Below are 11,506 nucleotides of genomic sequence, written 5' to 3'. Positions count from 1 at the left end.
AGCGGTTTGAAAAAGATAAGGTTCGCGCAGACATGGGGTATGTGGAACTTGTATTATTGAAGTCAGTCAACGTACTTCCGGTGTTTATGAGGACTCGGTTTCCCTTTCTACGTAAATGGGATACCATGCCATCAACCAAGACAACCAGATCCCGTCAGTCGCCTCTTGTGATTTTTGAGGTATGACATGTGGCAAAGAGAAGGAAAGGTTTCTCGGATATGAACCAGTTAGAATACATCCAGCGCTTCAGTCATTTAAAGGTAAATGATTAACATCCCCACGTTACATGAAGGAGTGAGTGGGTTTAGTTTTACGCCGCACTCAGCAATATTCCAGCTATATGGCGACGAAGGTTGCTCTATGCTACCCATACAAAGACACGCCGGGCAACTGAAGAGACGAGTTCAGGACCAGTTTTTAGTTTGGGATAAAATATTGTTCCTCCCGTCACACTTTTGTTTTCAATAATTGATGTTGTTTTTAAGTTCTAATTCGGTCCTCCTCTTTAAAAAAATGTCCCAAAGTAAAATATATTTATTCTAGTATTTTTGCTGCAGAAGGGTGTGTCTTAATTGAAAGGAATTAGGGATAGAGACAGATAGTTTACTGCAAAAATAGAGGTTGGTGGACCAGCGGTTCAGGCGCTGGCTTGTCACGCCAAAGATCCGGGTTTGATTCCAACATTTGTAAAATTCAATTCTAGCGCAGTCCCCCTAACACCTCCAGTCATTCACCTACATCTACCCGTGATATAACACGGACAATGCTAAACACGGTGTAAAATTCAGTTCATTCACACTGGCATGTAACCTTGCCTCCGACAGCATAAAATTATAATTGCAGTCTGTAACTGTCGGTTCTTGGACACAACATGGACCATGTGACTACAGGCTCCAACGCTATACGGCATCATTCTTCAATAGATCCATTACTAATACTTAGGCTAATCATTTATTTTTCATATTAATTACTTTCTTGTGGTCATGGCAACGGCTTTCCATTAGTATATCAATGCGAACATCGATGCACTGTTATCCCATCCCAATTTTCATTACTATCTCAGCATGGCAATAATAAGTATCAAGAAAGCATCAGTACGACTGACTCCTCTTCGCTTTATTAAAAGTACGCCTTGCCCCCGATATCTGTTGAACACAACACAAACATATGTATTAATCCCTTTAAGTAAAACATTAGTTAATGCATGTCTGTTTGCGGTTGTACGCATTCTAGCAATAGTCCCGTTATATTTTAACTTGTTCACGTTAGTGTTCCAGTGTTACCTGTTTGAACTCGGACAATAGGGATTTGTTCAAGGTATGATTTTTCAGTGTCAGCTTCCGAAGTCGCACGACCTGGCCCTGGAACAAATATAAACAGTAGTGTACAGCATACATCATAAAATATGGGAATGCTTAAAATGACATACAGTTCACAGTGGGTATATGTTTATTGTTTTAGGGCGCGGGAATACCAATTTTTCAACCAACAACATCATCTAAATTGCCAAACATTCCAAATAAACCAGCGATTGATAGAATGGGTCACGATATATGACGTCAGCAATATTCCAGCTATATGGCGGCGGTCTGTAAATAATCAAATCTGGAACAGACAATCCAGTGATCAACAGCATGAGCATCGATCTGCGCAATTGGGAACCAATGACATGTGTCAACCAAGTCAGCGAGCCTGACCACCCGATCCCGTTAGTCGCCTCTTACTACAAGCATGAGTTGCTGAAGATCAGTTCAAACCCGGATCTTCACGGGTGTCAGTGGACAAAAGCCACGACCAACATTTACTGCAGGGGGCGAATTCCTAACCAGGGCTCCGTTCCACAAAGCCTGTGTGAACGTATGATATTCGTCTTAGCTCTAATTGGGCCCAGTCGGTTTGTAACCCTTTGCTGAATACAACTGAAATTCCTACAGGCTGAGTGACATTTTCGTCAAATCTACTGCTGAACGCTTACAACAAGACCAGTGTTAGAAACCTTTCAAAATTTCCCCCTAGACCACAGGACCAGTGAGTGGACAACAATTAGTGGTCCTGTCTATACTTCACTTGTCCACTGGAGTGATCGCGAATGTCAAACTGGTTCCTGTTTTCCCATGCGCTTCGACTTGCGAGTATTACTTTATTTGAATCCTCGCTAAAATATACGATCTCACTTTTTAGTTTAAAGACAATTTTAATTACTTAGATGGGGAAAAATATCACTGGCCACCAGGACCACTGCATTTAGTGGTCGTGATGATTTTTTACTAGTAAGGGACCTCAGGACCAGCGTAAATTTTGCACACTGCTTCAAGAAAACAAATCACACGAAATGGGCTTGACAAATTTCACCCATGTGGGAAATCGAAACCAGGACCTCCTTTCACAAAGCACTAAGGTGATCATAAGTCACTAAGGTAACCTTAGTGCGATGTTAAAGATTGGGGGTTAAGGTTAACCTTAGTAAAGGTTGCTTTGTAAAAGGAGACCCATTTCTTCAGCGTGAAGAACAAACTCTTTAAACAAATAGGCTACCCCATCTCCCCGACGAAAAAAACCCATTTTATCGTCCACCTTTTCAAAAGTCACAATTTGTGTCTATTTGCCACTACTCAACATGGCAAATGTCGAATGTCGGGCCCTGGTAATGACATGGTATGATATTCACTCACCTTGTACACAGCCGTGTCCGTCATATAGTCCATGAAAGGCGTGTCTTCTTTCCCCGTAAGTATACTGATCTGAGGAAAATAAAGCCCAATGTCCATTCTCTAAGTATTTCTGTTGTGTTTAGATTATATATATGTTGTATGTTTGTGGTTTAACGCCACACTTAGCAATATTCCAGCTTTATGACGGAGATCTGAAAATAATCGAGTCTGGACCAGCATTGATCAGCATCGATCAGCATCATCAGTGACTGACTGACTTTACACTCAGCGATATCCCTGCAATATGGTGGCGGTCTGTAAATAATCGAGTCTGGACCACACAATCCAGTGATCAACAGCATGAGCATCGATCTAAGCAATAATTATTGGAATGCGATTACATGTGTCAACCAAGTCATGCAGCGAGTCTGGCCACCCGATCCCGTTAGTCGCCTTTTACGATAAGCATGGGTTGCAAGGCCCGGATCTTCACTGGTGACTTAAGATTAAAAGACACACATGTCCAATGGTCTTAATGCACTATACGCAAAAAGGTTGCAAATAATCCAACATCAATTGTATATAAACTTCATGATGTGTAAATAGACGAAACAAAAGTTTCACCTATCAAAACATATATATGTTTTCGTTGTTCAATCATGAACTTAATACTGAAATGAACAATACCATTTTGAATCTGTTTCACAGAACTATTCATATAGTATTATGTTCATCCCATCATCACTTAAAAAACATCACAATTTCTTTCTGCACTTATGAATTCCTGTGACAAACGTTTTCTGGCCTCCGTAGTTTGACAATAATATCCGACCCGTGAAGATCCGGGTTAGAATTGATCTTCAGCAACCCACCCTTGTCATAAGAGGCGACTAACGGGATCGGGTGGTCAGGCTCGCTGACTTGGTTGACACATGTCATCGTATCCCAAGTGCGTAAATTGATGTTCATGCTGTTGATCCCTGGATTGTCTGGTCCAGACTCGATTATTTACAAACCGCCGCCATATAGCTGGAATATTGCTGAGTGCGGCGTAAACCTAAACTCACTCACTCACAATAATATCCATAAATTACACAAAAGATATTTCGTAGACATTAAGTCCAAATGCTAACATCTCTGTCCAATTCCAGGCGGATACACCCCACGTTCAGACAGTGTGTCAAACCAATCTGAACTGGGCGTTCACCATTTGCTTATTCACTGTTCGAACCTTAACGAACTTTCATAAATAATACAAATTCTCTAAAATATGTTTTCAGTATAGATACAATATTTCACAATTGAATGCAATAAATTACTAATGCAATTTTCAACTTAAGAACAGAGCACTTTAACCAACCGCATTATTGCATATTCCATGTTTTAAAAGTTTTGGGTATCGTCTATATAAGGGCATGTCCTAAATCATTATAATGCATTGTGGTACCCTTGACGTGAAGGACATGATGCAGCTTCCGTTTTTTTTGCCGTCAGACATCTTTAATTCGCTGGAGTCGATCTTCCACCACCAAAGGTCGGCCTCGGATTTCTTTTTCCAGCGCCTTTGAACATTCAGGAACACAGCATTTATCTAAATGGTTGGTTGGTTTCTTGTTTAATGCCGCACTCGGCAATATTCCAGCTATATGGTGGCGGCCTGTAAATAATCGAGTCTGGACCAGACAATCCAGTGATCATTAACATGAGCGTCGATCTACGCAATTGCGATACGATGACATAATAATAATAATAATAATAATGCACACCACCCTCGTTCCTCTCTTAATCGTTTATATATGCCAATCAATTCTGGAGGTCGGGGTTTGATTAATGTGGAGGCTCTTCATGATAAAATTTTATTGTGTACTTTTGCACATATTTATTTATCGGATGATCCTCTGGTGATGCATGTGAAGACTCATGATAAAAGCAAGGAATTCCACAGCTATTTTAAGCGTGCCAAGGTTGTTGGACAGAATCTGAGATTTGAGGTTGATTTTGTTGATGGCAATGTACTGCTGGACGGTACAGTGATGGGAGTAAACCAGGTGAAGTTATTCACCAAGTCTGCCCAGAGTCGGTCTTTTGTGGAGAAGCTTTCTGAGAAGCCATTGCATCGTGTGTACATGCAGTGTGTGGAACAGAATAGCAATCCCACCGACTCCTTCGCCTGGATGAAGTCGGCTGGTCTTAAATGTGAAACTGAGGGCTTCCTTTTTGCTGCTCAGGACCAGTCACTTCCCACTCGTAATCGCCTAAATGTAATTCTAAAAGAAACTATTCCCATGAAATGTCGATTATGCAATGAATTTACAGAGACTGTCCAACACCTTGTCAGTGGATGCCCTTCCTTGGCACAAACAACATATCTTAAGAGACATGATGGCATGGCTCGTTGCTTTTACTACCGTCTCCGCCATGTCTGTGGCTTTGACTCTGAGGTCCATCCATGGTACGACCCTGAACATGTTCAGGGCGTCATGGAAAATGATGCTTTCAAACTTCTCTGGAATAGGCCCATATACAGCCTCAGACGAATTCCTGCCAACAAACCTGATCTTGTCCTTTTTGATAAAGCCAATGAATATATTTATATCATTGAATTTTCTGTCCCTTTTGACAGAAATGTGATTGGCAAGATTCAGGAAAAGCATGATAAATATGCGGACCTCGCCTTTGAAATGTCTCGCTTGCATCCCAAGTACACTGTCGTCAGGCTCCCCATTGTTCTCGGTGCCCTTGGTTTGGTACCTCCTGATCTCTTGGCGCAGATCAGGAGAGTGCCCGGGTTCTCCACCGGGAGCACAGCCCTTCTGACACTCTGGGTAATGCAGAAGGCTGCAGTGTTGGGGAGCCTTCATATTCTCCGGAAAGTTCTTGGTGGGTTCGACTAGGCAGCGTTTCCTGGGAGAAGTCCCATTCGCTGTCTGGGCTGCGTGTAGAGGGGGCGAGGGCCCTGAGCTGATGATGAGCCTTACCAGCCTGACTGTGCCAGGATCACCCGAACCCTCTCTGCTGCATACTATCTTTAATCTGTAAAACATAATAATATACTCTTCATTTGAAACGTGGCAAGGTAACTAATGATGGATCGGTCAAGTTACAAGGGGAGGAGTTATTGAGCATCTTGTGGAAGATCAGGCCTACACCTATCTTGGAATGCAAGTTCGAGACAAGCTCCAGAATGCCCAGATTCAAGACAAACTTCTGAGTATAAATCTCGCTTAAAGAAAATCTGGAGCTCAGGCTAAATGTCTCGAAACAAAGGTCAAAGCCACCAATACTTTTGCTGTGCCAGTCCTTTCCTATTCCTTTGGAGCAGTTGATTGGACAAAACAAGACATCCAGAGTCTTGACCGCCTGACCAGAAGGATCATGTCTGATAACAGAGCCCACCACCCTCGTTCCTCTCTTAATCGTTTATATATGCCAATCAATTCTGGAGGTCGGGGTTTGATTAATGTGGAGGCTCTTCATGATAGAATTTTATTGTGTACTTTTGCACATATTTATTTATCGGATGATCCTCTGGTGATGCATGTGAAGACTCATGATGAAAGCAAGGAATTCCACAGCTATTTTAAGCGTGCCAAGGTTGTTGGACAGAATCTGAAATTTGAGGTTGATTTTGTTGATGGCAATGTACTGCTGGACGGTACAGTGATGGGAGTAAACCAGGTGAAGTTATTCACCAAGTCTGCCCAGAGTCGGTCTTTTGTGGAGAAGCTTTCTGAGAAGCCATTGCATCGTGTGTACATGCAGTGTGTTGAACAGAATAGCAATCCCACCGACTCCTTCGCCTGGATGAAGTCGGCTGGTCTTAAATGTGAAACTGAGGGCTTCCTTTTTGCTGCTCAGGACCAGTCACTTCCCACTCGTAATCGCCTAAATGTGATTCTTAAAAGAAAATATTCCCATGAAATGTCGACTTTGCAATGAATTCACAGAGACTGTCCAACACCTTGTCAGTGGATGCCCTTCCTTGGCACAAACAGCATATCTTAAACGACATGATGGCATGGCTCGTTGCTTTTACTACCGTCTCCGCCATGCCTGTGGCTTTGACTCTGAGGTCCATCCATGGTACGACCCTGAACATGTCCAGGGCGTCATGGAAAATGATGCTTTCAAACTTCTCTGGAATAGGCCCATATACAGCCTCAGAAGAATTCCTGCCAACAAACCTGATCTTGTCCTTTTTGATAAAGCCAATGAATTTATTTATATCATTGAATTTTCTGTCCCTTTTGACAGAAATGTGATTGGCAAGATTCAGGAAAAGCATGATAAATATGCGGACCTCGCCTTTGAAATGTCTCACTTGCATCCCAAGTACACTGTCGTCAGGCTCCCCATTGTTCTCGGTGCCCTTGGTTTGGTACCTCCTGATCTCAGATCGCAGCCCAGATCAGGAGAGTGCCCGGATTCTCCACCGGGAGCACAGCCCTTCTGACACTCTGGGTAATGCAGAAGGCTGCAGTGTTGGGGAGCCTTCATATTCTCCGGAAAGTTCTTGGTGGGTTCGACTAGGCAGCGTTTCCTGGGAGAAGTCCCATTCGCTGTCTGGGCTGCGTGTAGAGAGGGCGAGGGCCCTGAGCTGATGATGAGCCTTACCAGCCTGACTGTGCCAGGATCACCCGAACCCTCTCTTCTGCATATTATTTTTAATCTGTAAAACATAATAATCGATTTATAGAGCGCCTATTTCCAAAAGATATTGCTCAATGTGTCAACCAAGTCAGCGAGCCTGACCACCTGATCCTGTTAGTCGCCTCTTACTACAAGCATGAGCTGCTGAAGATCAGTTCTAACCCGGATCTTCACGTGGTTATCCAAATGGAGAGGGACGGGTAGAACCGGAGGAGGAGCGCCAAGGGGGAGCATTGTGAAAGTTCGTAGGCATAATGTTACTTAACTGATATTGGAATTTCAATGTAGTTTCCACGGGGAAGCCGTAACAGTTTCAACCAAATTTAACAACGTATGGTATGGATTTACAACTTCTTTAATGTTTACAACACGACGTGTCTGGGCTATTTCTTGCCCCTTCATCAGGTGAATGATTCACCTGATGAATTACGTGTTGTAAATATTAAAGAAGTTGTAAATCCATACCATACGTTGTTATGTTACCTTCCAACTTCTAAATGCTCATCAAGCTTCAACCAAACTTGAACATCATATTTGTTTAAACTATCACGAGTGCTAGTGTCATTAATTATAAGCATCTATTTATAAAAAAGAACACAATTATCATTTGCTTTATCCTTTCACCAAAATGTAACATTTATCAAAGAGAGAGTGAGTACTATGGTTTTTACGTGAGTGAGTGAGTGCGTGAGTTTAGTTATACGACATAAAGCAATATTCCAGCACTATCACGGCGGGGGACACCAGAAATGGGCTTCACACATTTACCCATGTGGGGAATTGAACCCGGGCCTTCGGCGTGTCGAGCGAACGCTTATACCACCAGGCTGTAATAATAATAGTTTTGAGTTATCTTTCCTAATATATATGCTTTCATTATACCCTGTGCACGGTGCCCCGACCTTACAGAATCAGTCCCCATGTACTCACATTAATTTATATTACGCAAATAGTTTGTGCAATGGTATGGATTATGAATGTAATTTCCGACTCACGGAGTAATTCAAATAATACGTTTGTATATATAATTAACTTCAGTATATATTGTTTCCGTAGTGAAATTCGTATATATAAATCATCCGTATCATTAAGTAATAAGACTGTCTATGAAACAACATGGAAACCGATTATGGTTCCGTTCCATCTGTTGAGTCAGACATTAAATGCGTTGTCATGGCAACACTCCCGTCAAAATAACAAACTGTATCCGTGTAGCTTTAGTTATTTCAGGACGAAAATTAATTGATCGAAATATACGATTTCCCTTCCCTAGAGTTAGTGTGCTCTACCAAACTTGTTAAATCAGGTTGATACATCAATTCATGCGATTAAAAGATCGTATGACAAAAGACAAATAGGTTTTGTAGGATCTGCCATGTAAAGGTTATTATTTTCAACCAGAGGGCTAGATTTGACAAGACAAATATAGGTTCTGTAATTCAAGTAATTACTTAATCTTACGCTAAAGTAATCTACACCATTCCATTACTTCACGGGATCCTCATATTTCAGGTGGGAACCCTCGAAATTTGTAATTTGGATTCTGGACCAGTGTTCTGTAGGTTAAGTTAAAGCTTTGATTACTATATGGCTAATTTGAAATAATGGCCAATTTTGTTGAACCTTGGTACTTACATATAATACTTCACGGATAACAGCTATCCATTTTGAGAAAGTTAAGCAGCAATTCTTTTGAATATAGTTCGAATTTTATTAATCAATAATTGTGAATTTATAATGCACCTGCTCAATCTGATTATTATTACCCCGGATAACCCAAGGTGCGTGTGAGGGTTAATAGTCACATGACTTATCCCACCCGGTACCCATTTACTGCTGGGTGAACAGAGGCAAGTTTGAACAAACACATTTGCCTTAGGTGAGACTACATGTATCACATGTGCTTTCGTTGTAAGGCAGGACTGATGTCCTAGAAACTCTCAGGAGTCAAGCTGGTGTCACCCAGCAGTTTGTTTGGTATATCTGTTAATACATCACTTGGCCTTGCACGTGTTTGTGACGGGGCACCGGTGGGACGGGAGAGACGTACCTCTTCGCTTACATTTGACACCTGGTGTTCGAGAAAAGGATACATCTGCCCTGTCCCACAGACAGCATCCGCTTGTTTGCATATTTTGTTAAGCATTGACGCCACTTACACAAATCACCTCAGGCATGTGAGCTGGTTCATAAGTGCCTCTGTTTACCCAGCACAAAATGGGTACCCGGTGGGAAAAATCATATGACTATTAACCTTCTAGCGCCTAACAGGCAGCTTGGTTTATGTGGGATAATACTGTCCAAAGACATTATATTGTGTGCGATTATTATTTTAGTCAACTGTGTGATAAGTGAATACGGATTTAAATGTTATGTATTATGTTATAGACAGGCCAGCGTCATGAGTAGGACTTAGGACAACAGCAATATCTAATTATGATTTTACTCTTACCATATTATGGACGATGCAATAACAGAAGCAACGACCAAAATCACCCCGAAGGCCGACGATAGTCCAATGGTGAGTGAGTCGCTGGCACCTGAAGTTATGACGGAAATGTTAGACAAAGTTCGGTTACAAATATAACGGTACATGACAGTATCGTCATTAACACTCACTGGCCTAGTCGATACACTGGATTGTCTGGTCCAGGCTCGATTATTTACAGACCGCCGCCATATAGCTGGAATATTGCTGATTGGGCGTAATACAACAAACATACACACTCTTTCTTCAAACAATGAAGGTAACGAATTAAATCAGTATGATAAGCAGAGTCAGTGCCATATACAGAACGGCCCACAGATATAAATGGAAATTCCCCGAAAGTTCCAAAATAGGAATGGTGTTCATGTGTCCGTCACAAGCAAATTACAGGTTGTTTATGTGCCAAATTACACAGACAAACACGTTTTTGTCTATCCTATTTGTCGTCAACGCTTATTTTATGTCAAAATATTCTGTACATTTATAAAATAAACTAGGAACAATTTGGAGATTAGCAATATTTTGCAATATTATAGTGTCTCATTTGAAAATAAAACCATAAAAAATAATAAACCGCATGAGCGTAACGTTGTTTCTTTAACTGGTTAAATGTATGTACAGACATAGCTTATTCTTGCACCCGAGCGATACGTATATATTTATTTTACCATTTTGTGTACCATACATGCATGTAACATCTATAGGTTTTACATAATAATAATGTAAACATGTACCTCTAATGCCCCAGAACGCGACCGGAGTGTAAATAAAGTTTAGTTCAGTTTATTAACTGCTACTTCCTAAATAGCATATGTCAAGATTGTCAACCTAGATTTCGATTCACTTCATGCTGGAGAATATTCTTCGAGGTTTCTGAAAACACTTACTGACTCTCCGCTCAGTTGCACTCATGCACCTTTCATGATTGAATCCGGACACTCCTCATCATTAATATTACTCATCAACTCCAACTCACCATAGGCACCCAGATTTATAACGTGTGTAACCAAGGTTACGTAGCTATAATTGAATCATCTTTGTTATAACGGTAAATAGATGGGTTTATGTAAAGTGGAGGGACACGTGAATGTACACGTGTTTTACAACAGATTACGAAAATTGGTGACAAAAATAGCATAGCCTTAGAATACCTACTGTTGTGTATATGTACCTATACAATGGAAGTATACAGCTCTAATCACGCCATTACTGCATTACCGCAAACTACTTATCTTCTTGAAGATGATTAAAAACTGCAGGTTATATGGTACATCGTCATTCGTACGTTCATGTCTGCAGGATGACTGTCTAATGATTAATGATTATGATGCTGTCGGTGATCTAAGCTGGGTATGGACACAATATATGTCAGTAGCACAAGAGTCCTGGCGGTATTGACTGATTTCATCTTTTTCACATCTTCTAAAATCAAACGTGAGATATTTTGTTTTTGTTTAACGTGTGAGTTTGGTTTAAAAGTATTCGGCTACATCCAAACGTGTCGGTTTGGTGTGGGGGGAAGCCCGAAGCAACGATGGTCTCGGACATTCCACCCTTTGGCGGAACCCCAGTTCACGGGTATGGGTATAAAATTAGAAAAATAATCGTGACGAACTGGGATTCGAACACACAATCATAGATTTGTGGCCTGTCTTTGAGGCGCAAATAGCACACCGAATCGCTGTGCCTTAAGAAACATGACCACGCGTGACAAAAT

This window comes from Haliotis rubra, unplaced genomic scaffold, assembly GCF_003918875.1.
Source record: "Haliotis rubra isolate DU_JTF1 unplaced genomic scaffold, ASM391887v1 Scf42, whole genome shotgun sequence".
Classification (NCBI taxonomy): Eukaryota; Metazoa; Mollusca; class Gastropoda; order Lepetellida; family Haliotidae; genus Haliotis; species Haliotis rubra.
Note: the sequence above shows the minus strand (reverse complement) of the source record.